The 9,875-nt window shown below is 38.2% G+C and overlaps 1 long non-coding RNA gene across 1 annotated transcript; it reads right to left on the bottom strand.

Annotated features, from left to right (window-relative positions):
* Positions 1-27: 27 nt before the first annotated feature.
* Positions 28-9,008, bottom strand: LOC104911360. The gene is made up of 3 exons (XR_793862.3): positions 8,778-9,008; positions 6,736-6,902; positions 28-622 (listed from the first exon to the last, which is right to left on the bottom strand). It is a non-coding gene; the product is annotated as an uncharacterized LOC104911360 (long non-coding RNA).
* Between the last annotated feature and the right edge of the window lie 867 nt (positions 9,009-9,875).

Raw genomic sequence — 9,875 nt, 5'->3', positions numbered from 1 at the left:
AACCTGATCTAATTTTCCAAAGGTAGGGAAGACAGAGTAGCCAGATAGCCACAACGTACAGGTCATCAGCGTCTGTGGAAAAAAGTCTGTCTTGTTCTATTTGCTAATTCATAAAGAAGCAAAATGCTCAAACCCTTACAGGTGGGATTAATTAAAATATCAATGTTCTATTTTTTTCCTAATGAAAACAAGAACTTTGTCATGCATACCCTCAAAGAACAAGATTACATATTCAGTGAGGGCAGTACAGTATTTTAATTTTAAAATTGTACCCAATTTTTATTCCTCCAAACTGCAGTAATTTGTTAACCCACCTTAAAACAACATTATGACAGACAATGTTGAAAGCAAGCAAGCATTTAAGCCCACCACTTCTAAAAATATTATTCCCTTCAAAATGGAAAAGTCTTTAGTTTTGGAACTTGGCTACGGGAGCTAAAGAATCCGCAGTTGTTTGAAACAGTTATTGGTCTTTTAGGATTTGTCTCAACATGTGTATTTCAGATTTAGCATACCACATACCGGTGCATTCTGATTCGAGTTAAACAGTTGATCCCTTCTTGCATTCGTACAGAGTAATACCAAGTTCTTGCTTGTACAGCTCCTGAGATCTGTTTCAAAACTGAAACTCAAAATATAATTGCGAGGCACTATATCAAGAGGGATACTTTGAAAAATCATAAAATTACTTCCATGAGCTTACAGAAGGACTATTTTCTGCAAGAATAACATAAACGTATAACTGATTTAAAGTGACCTATCAAGCACAAATTAATAAGCAGTTTGTGGAAGGCTCGTACAAAGATCTGACGTGTATGTTTTCAGATAATCTTGGCTGCTCCAAAGAAGACTGCATACTGTGACACCTTGAATAACCTTGACTAACTGACTGGTCCTTTGTACAGACGTCAGCCTGGGGAGTCTTAAGTATTTATATCTTGATCTTCATCAACACTAGAGGAGGCAATAGCAAGTATCTGGCAGGCACTGAGGAAAGAACTCATTCCAGTGCTAGGATGTCAGAAAAGAATCGCCGGGCACGCTCGGCATGTTTAACTCTTTCTTTGCAGTTCACAAGGCATACTAAATGTGGCATTTCACATCTGCAGAAGGAGGCTATGATATCTCATTAAGAGGCTGAAGAAAGACTTCCAGCAACACAAGTTGAGACTATTTACCTGGTTTTAGTTGTACCTACAAATACTGGAAGCACCATCTGATTACTGTACAGTTAAGCCTTTCAGACCATGTCTTTAGAGTGGAAGAAAACATCCTGTAATCTCCAAGACAGAGATGGCAGCACCAATGCCGCCAAACAGGCTTTAAAGTAGTTGTGTCTTTTTAGTGCTGTATCTCACTGTACGACTGAGTTCAATGCTTAGCACTCAAAGCAAGTTATACCATCCCACCAGTCATATACACGTGCACATGCCTACAAATTTTGATGGAAAAATCTACAGAACTATACAGAAATACAAAAAGCTTTAAAGAGTCAAGTACAGCATCTCTGTTGTATCAAAGGCAAGTTTATAAAAGGCAACTAAGAGTGGTTACATTTTGTAATTTACCCTTTAAATTCCTAACCTGCATTGAGGTGTGGGTTTCGTGTTTAACAAATATGTTATTTTTAGAGCAAAATCATATCTGAACTCATGTTCCACGACAGACAACTTACAGGGAAGCTTCTCACTACCCGAAAGCAGCACTAAATTTCCTTCAGATTAACAGCTTTAGTTTTATTAAAACAAGCAATACTTGACCTGATGTTGGGCTGAGAAGCCACAGAACCTTTCATCTGACAGTAAAAACACACGATAGGCTCTGCTAGCTGAGCTGGATCCCAGCACAGTTACACTCGTGTGTTACAACATCACCGTCTGCTCCTGTCAAAGGATGTCTGACAGAAGCAGGAATTGTCAACCAGTTGTGTAATTACAGCTTCCAGTCCAACCAAAGTAGCTATATATTTAAGCCTTTGGTTAGAAACAATGTAGGCTGCCATACTTTCACATGTGCCACAACACTACACATTGAGCACCAAGAAAAAAAGAAGCGTATGTTCATGCCGACAGACCATTTGAATTTGAAGTTAAATTTGCATCCAACAACTGTAACAGTTTTAAAGAGTTTCCCACCAGTAAATATAACTGCACACATTTTCTGATTCCATACTGCTGAATCAGCCTAGCAGAAAGCATTAATCCAAACCAGAAGAGTTTAGAGAAATTTCATTCTACTTTGAACAAGTTTTCCAACACTCACCATAAATATGCTGAAATCAAAATAAATATCCTTTCCCCAACACCAGAAATTTATATTTTTGAAAATCTGAGAGCAATTAAAGCTATCCATACGCCTCATAGTTTTCCACATCCTTCACATTAGCGTTAGCCTACAAGCCAGTTAATGCCTCTGGCAGCTGGAGATGGGGAGTTCTCAAGAAAACACAATAAAATATATGCTCTATTTATTAATTCAGTGTAAGTCCTGCCTCAGCTGGAGGATCAGCTTTCATGCAGATCTAGCCGTATCTGTGCATTTCAACGAGGTGAGAATTTCAGTAGCCTTGCAATCCCAGCGCAGACACAGCTCCGAGCGGCACACGGAGCCTCTGCTCTCACTGCTCACAGGGCAGCACGTCAGCATCGAGGCAGCTCAGGCCAGGGCTCAATCGCCCCGCAAACCTTCGCCTGGCAGCCGCCAGTGGAACCGCTACTCCCAGAAATCCTTCCCCCATCATTCTCTTAAATTCTCTTTCTCTTCATCTCATAACAACGAATCCAGATCTTTGGCTACTGTTTTATGACATTTTTTAAATGGGCTGTAAAAACAGAAGTCCCTGATTTCTAGCTCCCTCCTTCGGCAAACAATTGGCTGAAAAGGCTGAAATCCTCCGCCACTTCAGCTTCCTTTGCCCTCTGTCTCCACAAGCATTTCTCATGCCCCCTCTTGGCTCCGCCAAGTACTCCACTGTCATCACTGTTTCTTTCCCCTCTCTGCCTTTTTATCCTTTTCATTATCAAGCATTCTTAGGAAAAACTATGTTGAAACGTGCAAGCTTAGTAAAGTGTATTAGTTGTAAATAAAGGGAACGCATCCATACCAAAATGGCCACCACAAAGATAGATCTTTCACTGTTCAGGTGATTAGAAAAACAACTTTGAACTTAGCACGACTTGCAGCTCTCACTTCGCTGGCAGACAGCCCACATAGATGATGGAGCTGTCATATCACCATCATGTTTTAGCAAAATATTTCTACTGGCATTCACTACATGCACAGCAATGGTATGCAGCCCTAGACAGAAGTCCTGATAATTATTAAAGAGCAATAGGATATGCTACTTCAAAAATATCCTGCATTTCAAATAGGTTTCATAGCTTTATTTTGCATTATTACAAGACAGAAAACACCCAAACCAAGAGTATTTTAAAGCCAGGTGAATTTGTAATTTGGTTTGCAACAAACGTGGTTTTTCTCCATGTAAAAAGCTAATGTGTATTCAGTTTTATATGCCTATAACATTGAAAAAACCTCTATCTGGCACAGCATTAGCTCCTTATATGTACTCAAGAAGGAGTTAATGTAAGCCTTGCACATTTTAACTGTCTATAACTCAAAATATTCAAATTTAAGAACTGCTTCTGACTTCCATTATACTTATGCAATCACACAGTTTTACTTGGGGATCAAACTTGGCCATTAAATGTGATTTTCCCACTGACAACACATGAATCAGTAATATGAAGATTGCTTTGCACAGTCCTGTGCTAGTTTTAAAGGACAAACAGAGAAAGCATTTTTTAATTTGTCAGCTGAGCAAGCTCACCGCAGGGTTGTGAGGAAAGAAATCTGCAACAACTTTACAATGTTTTTCATACTAAAACACTTCACAAAGTATAGTGATGTCATCTTGGCTCCACAAAAATCAGCAATGAAGATGACATCAACTACTGTGAAGCCAGGATAGCAACCTTGAATCTCCTAAGTTTGTAAGTGAATGCTAGACCTCAGACATGCTTTACCGGCAGAAGTGCAAGTCTTTCTTCTCAGCCTTTAAACTCTCTGAGATAGCCTCGCACACTGAGCTCAAGTAAATTTTCAGTACACAGAAAATGGTAAAGCTTCAGATGCAGCCACACGCAGGAGCTCAGCCCTCCAGTCAAGACGCTTGCTTTAACATGACTTGGACCCAGCTCTGATGGGACAATAAGCCTTAAGGGAGGAGTAGGATTGCTCGTATGTTGTCAACAGGTTGAAAAAAAGTATATTCTGTGCGTGTGTGCATACACCCACATGTGCACAAACATAAGCCTGTAACTCATAAGAACGTTTTTCATTTAAACATTTTATAACTCTTCTAGACGGAAGCAAGCTACACAGATCTGGTTTGCCTGTTGACAAAGTAAAAGCTACACATTAACACAAATAGATCAACTTTTAGTTGCATAAGATGTTGCCCATCATGAGCGCTATCCTGCTTTTGATCATGGTCTGATGTCTAAGAATATTAAAACAAAATAAACTTCAAACAGTCCACAACTTGAAAACTTTCTGACATTTGCAGATGATGCATTTCTCTTTACTAATTCTCAGTAGAACTCTTTAGTTCATTTTCAAATCCCAGTTTACTTTTACTTCACCAGGTGAGAAGAAATACAAAAATAAACTAGACTGGAGTTTTGTTTGAATGTGTTAATAAAATAGAGCCTTAGCAGACAGACTAAATGAAGCTGCTCCCCTACCCTAGAGGCACATTTGTTAGGCCCCCATCAATTAACCTGCTAACTCCACTGCAGGAACACACACAGCCACCAGCAGTTTATGCGGTCAGAATGGAAGGGCCAAAGGAAAGGTGGTCTGCCTGCCTTCCAATGGAGAACAACAAAAATAAGAACTGCTCCTCCCCCTTTTTTTCTTTTTGTCTTTAATTTTATTTTATTAATCAAAGAGTAAGAGCTAAAAAAACAGCTCTGAGGTGGATCGTGTTGCAGATTAAAAAACATTTGTACTACAATCAGGATAGAGATCACAGTCTCTAGCATACTTTACTGTTACAGATTTCCTGGGACAATGTGAAGTTAATTAATTAGGGTGGGTGCTAAAAAGCGAAGTGTATTTGGAGAATCATACACATTAAGCAGCACAATAAAACATTGTTTTTAGAGACACTAGCACACAATTTTAAAATTAGGATTATTTTTTTACCGTTTGCTGAAGTAGTTTTCTTTTTTTCCTGTGAGCATGTCCATTACTAATAATTCTGGGCATATTAACATTCTTTAAATAATAAACCTAGAAATATCATTAGCACCAAGCGCCAGTCATCACACATTGCCCCCTACTATTCATCTCAAAATTGTCTTGAAACATCAGAAAGTATTTGGTCACAAAATATTTAAAAACATAATAATAATACAGATTTTGGAAGGACACAAAAGATTGCATGATAAAGGAAGCAAAGATCCACAGTGGAAAATTAGCTCAGGATAGAGCTAAAATCTTCCAAAATTCAGGCATACTCAACAGCTTCAACAGCCACAGAAGTGAAGCATGTATTTCCATAGGGGAAAGAGAAGAAAAGTAAGGTAGGTAGAGGTAGAATCTGGGGAGATGATAGTCAAATCTCTCAAACACAGCAAGTGGGACTGAAAAGAGCGTAGGAAAACCAATAAAACCTCCTTCCAAATCATAGAATCATAGAATGGTTTGGGTTGGAAGGGACCTTTAAATGGTTAAAAGTGAGAAAACAAAAACAAAACAAAAAACCATTAACAAAAAGCCTCTTAAGATTCACCTTTTCAGCTAGCAGAAATCTTATGAGGACCTGAAGCATGAGGGAAAAAATAGTGCAGTATTCAATCTATTTAAAATAATAATCAAATGCAGTTCCTTACACTGTTTTTTGGATTCCTGACTTGAAATCTCCCTCTTCCTTTTCGAAATCCTATTAATTCTTGGGCATAAAACTACATGATCTAGAATAACGAGCAGTGATCTCTATATTGTAATCTCAGTGGGATTACCTATTTAGAAAACATCTTTTAGAAAAAAATATTGACTTTCTTTGTCCCTAGAATGGTGACAAAAATAATTGGCAGAGAAACTGCAAATGTAACCGCAAAATGAGACGTAACCTTTGAATAGAACCTAATATTACTACAAAGAAGGTTAAAACTGTGCAAAATTACTTCTGCACTCCTGCTGCCTGCACTCGGTTAAAGGAACTGGATTCCAATGTGGAAGGCAAGGGAAGGAAGAGAACTTGAGACAGTATTTTTCTTCTCCTAATTTGTTAAAGAAGTGTCAAAACTAAGTAGTCTGTGTTCAGAAATAACTCCACTGATAAGTAACTCACAGAGGGGATAGTCTAGACTGCTGCAAATATTAAGGCATGTATGATATCATCATCTTTTTCCTCCTCCTTTTCAAGTTAACATTGTAGGAATCACTCCGGGGTGAATCCAAATTCTTCAGATCCATATATAGTACTGGGGGCTGGAGATAGGGAGAAGAGAACGGTGAAACTTACAAAAGTTATTATTAAAAAAACATACTGTGATGTTTCATCTGCCTACACTAACTTCAGGAAGAAAAGGTTATGCTTCAAGTGCTAATTTAAGCATCTGTTAAGACCATAATTAATTACATTATTTGATGATTTCTTGAAAGAGAGACTGTAGACTTAACAAATAAGCTCTGGAGGAAACGTGCAGTCCTCCTTGGCTTGCATACCTGTGTCACTTCCAGATCCAGTTGATAACGCTGGCATGATTTAGTCTGCAGAATATCACACACGAATGTCAAACTCGCACTCTGCGGCCAGAAGGCAGAAGTTAATTTCGGTTTAACTGCTTGCAGCCAACTTGTCTACCAAGATTTATGCAATCTCCTCCTTTCTCCTAGAAAGATCAGAAACAGAATTTACAATTAAGAGCTTTGTTAAACTGCAAATTACTACTGCTAATCAACTACAAACTTTATCACAAAAGAAGCTTTTGATTTAATCAAAGTCTCACACAACCAACAAGTTTTTTGCACCTATATATGACTGCTAAGATTATTTCTGCAGGTGAAACAAGATTTGCTTTTTTCAGTCTAGTCTGTAATTGCATTCCAGTGTAAAAGCATCTTCACATGTTTCTCTCATTTAAACTACACTCCAGTGAGTCAGGTATTTTGGAAAGAAAGCCCTTTTTACAAATAAAAGCAGTGAATAATTTAAGTCATTCTAATTTTATTACTACTACTCCTAGGAAAAAAAAAAGCATACATGTTATTTATTGCATGTTTCTATTCAACTTCCTTTCAATACCTTTCAGTTGATTTGCAAATACAAAATACATGTCAGATCTTAATCTAGAAATATAAACTGAATTTTAAATGAAATTATAAAAGCCAGGACCAGAGCAAGCACTTATCCAGGGGAAACGGCAGCTTGATTTACGGAGCCATTCTCATGCTAACCATATAAGGATTCTTTCTTATAATTCATTACCACGAAGTCACATTTTTAAAACAAACAAACAAAAAAGATACTTGTTTAATTATTGCATAAGCCTGGAGATACTAAACTTGGGTCTTTAAACAGTTCTTAAGGAAAACTCAGAGCAAACATAAGGAAAGTACGAACCAATTTCAAATCTAAGTGCACATATTTAAATTCAGGTATGTTAAAATATGAAACTGGAAGAGAAACTATGGAATTCTTTTCACAAGTTAAGTCTGGAAATGTTTACCTAGAGCAGAGCAGAGGCTGATGTGTTTGCAGGGAGAAAGAAGGGAGAGGGAGAAGCAGAAGCTTACAGAAAATAAGATGTTTTCTTCAGATTTCAGAAAACAAAAAGCGTCCTTGAAGAAAGAAGCCAGCACAGCTCTGCTCCAGCAGAAGAACATAAACAAACAGGAGAGCATTTTGTTGCTGCTATTGCTGTTTTTCTTTTAGTTTTTATTTAATTTCTAAACATATTCATATTAATCAGAGTGGCTTTTGAAGTCACATTGGCTTCGAAAGTGCATATTTTGGACACATTCATAGTTGGCAACAGCCTCGTGAAGGAGTAATATACAGGTGCTGTAAACACTGTACGCTGTGCAACATTTTCTTTTTTTTTAAAAAAAAACAAAATAGAAATCCACACATTGCTGAAAGCACTGCAGCATAGCAAGGGCCATCCACTCTGTTTTATTTATATGAAGATTTAAATCAATTATTAAGATACAAGTTAGCTGTTAACTCGTCCACAGGTGTAAGCCTATTGTTTAAAGAATCAGAAGAGGTTTTTTTAAGTTTTTTTTATTCCCCCTAAGCATTCATCTGAAGAATAATTTTGCATGTCAGCTTTCAAACCCGAGCCAATCTGTTAGCCTGTCTGTTTTAAGAAGGCGAGCAAAGTGAGGGTTACAGCCTCAGATAACAACTTCTGCAACTGGAAGGATTACCTACTGTCTGTTATAGGGGTGACTGTGATTGTGTTTTTTGTTTGCTTCAGTTACAAAAGATTGCGGTAATGAAAAAAAAGCTTAAACTAAAAAAGCTGAATTTTCCCAAAAAAAGCTTCTTGTCCATCATATCAGTACAAAGCCTATCAGCTTGAATAAGATTTAAAACAGAGATAAAGAAGCGCTTCAGAGCAATAGACCAACTCACGATGACAAAGTTGTAAGAAACAAATCTATCTGCAAAGCTAGTCTGGGTGCAGCTCAAAAAGAAGGAGAAAAAAAAAAAAGAGGCATCACAGCCAAGGACACACTGTACAAATTAAAAAAGAACATACTTGGTTTGCACTAATTCTGCTTGTTTTCTTTTGACCACATACAGGAACCATGAGGAGAACTCCTGCTCTGAGCTCACGTACAGCCCCCGGAGCAGCACACAGCTACAGCCACAGGGACGGATGGGAGCACTTTCAGTTTTCATGTGTGCAAGAAACTTGTTCAAACAAAGGGATCTCCCATTAATGGGGCGTCTTTCATTTATATGCAGTTTGAGGTACTTCTGTACACTAAAAAAGAAAGCCAATAAAAACAACAGGAACAACATGTAAACATGCAAAGAATTCTCCTTAATGCTGATTATTAATTAGAACTGCGGGTTCCTCAAAAAATATTCACTGGGCAGTGTGGAAAGCGGAGCAGCTCGACATACATGTCGTGTATTCTGAACTCGATCTACTCCTGATTTTTCTTTATTTCACGGTAAATCATTCACTATTAAAAGAATTCAAGTTTCTTATTATTTAAGAAACTTATATATCACATAAAGCTATTCCCTCCAGATCCTAAATATATATTAATGAAAAATAAATGACCTGATGAAATCCTTACCAGTAAAATGCTTAATATTTTGCTGGAGTGGAAGGGGGATTTTTTTTTTCTAACTTGCAAATTAAGGCACATTTTTGCAGCGATGATGTTATTTTCTTTGGCTCGCTTTGTTCCAAATGCCTTGGAAGTTTCTGCCGAAGCGCAGCCATCAGCACTGCTGGCTGCTGTATGGAATCGATTTGCTGCAACACAGCAATACCAGCTGTTACAGTATGTCCTGAGAGGGATTACCGAATATTCTTAAATTGAAGTTCAATCCATCTTTCCATAAAAATTAGAACCAAAAGCCAGGAACGTAACAGCAGTATCAAGTGCACCTGAGGCATTTACAATACCCAACAGGACCGTTACGACCAGCCTCTAAAAAGGGCTTATTTTTGAAATTTCATTATTCCAGCCGTACCTTGCTTCTATATATCACACTGTATCAGATTCTTCTGGCAGCCACCGCGTGGAAACAGTGAGCCAGGAGCGGCGGCTCCCGCCCGGCCGTCCCGCGGCGCTGCTGCCACCTCGCGGCCTCACGGCGCCACGGCTCCCGCCGCAGC

This window comes from Meleagris gallopavo, chromosome 6 (assembly GCF_000146605.3).
Source record: "Meleagris gallopavo isolate NT-WF06-2002-E0010 breed Aviagen turkey brand Nicholas breeding stock chromosome 6, Turkey_5.1, whole genome shotgun sequence".
In the NCBI taxonomy this organism is placed as follows: Eukaryota; Metazoa; Chordata; class Aves; order Galliformes; family Phasianidae; genus Meleagris; species Meleagris gallopavo.
This window is presented reverse-complemented; position numbering and strand designations above follow the sequence as displayed.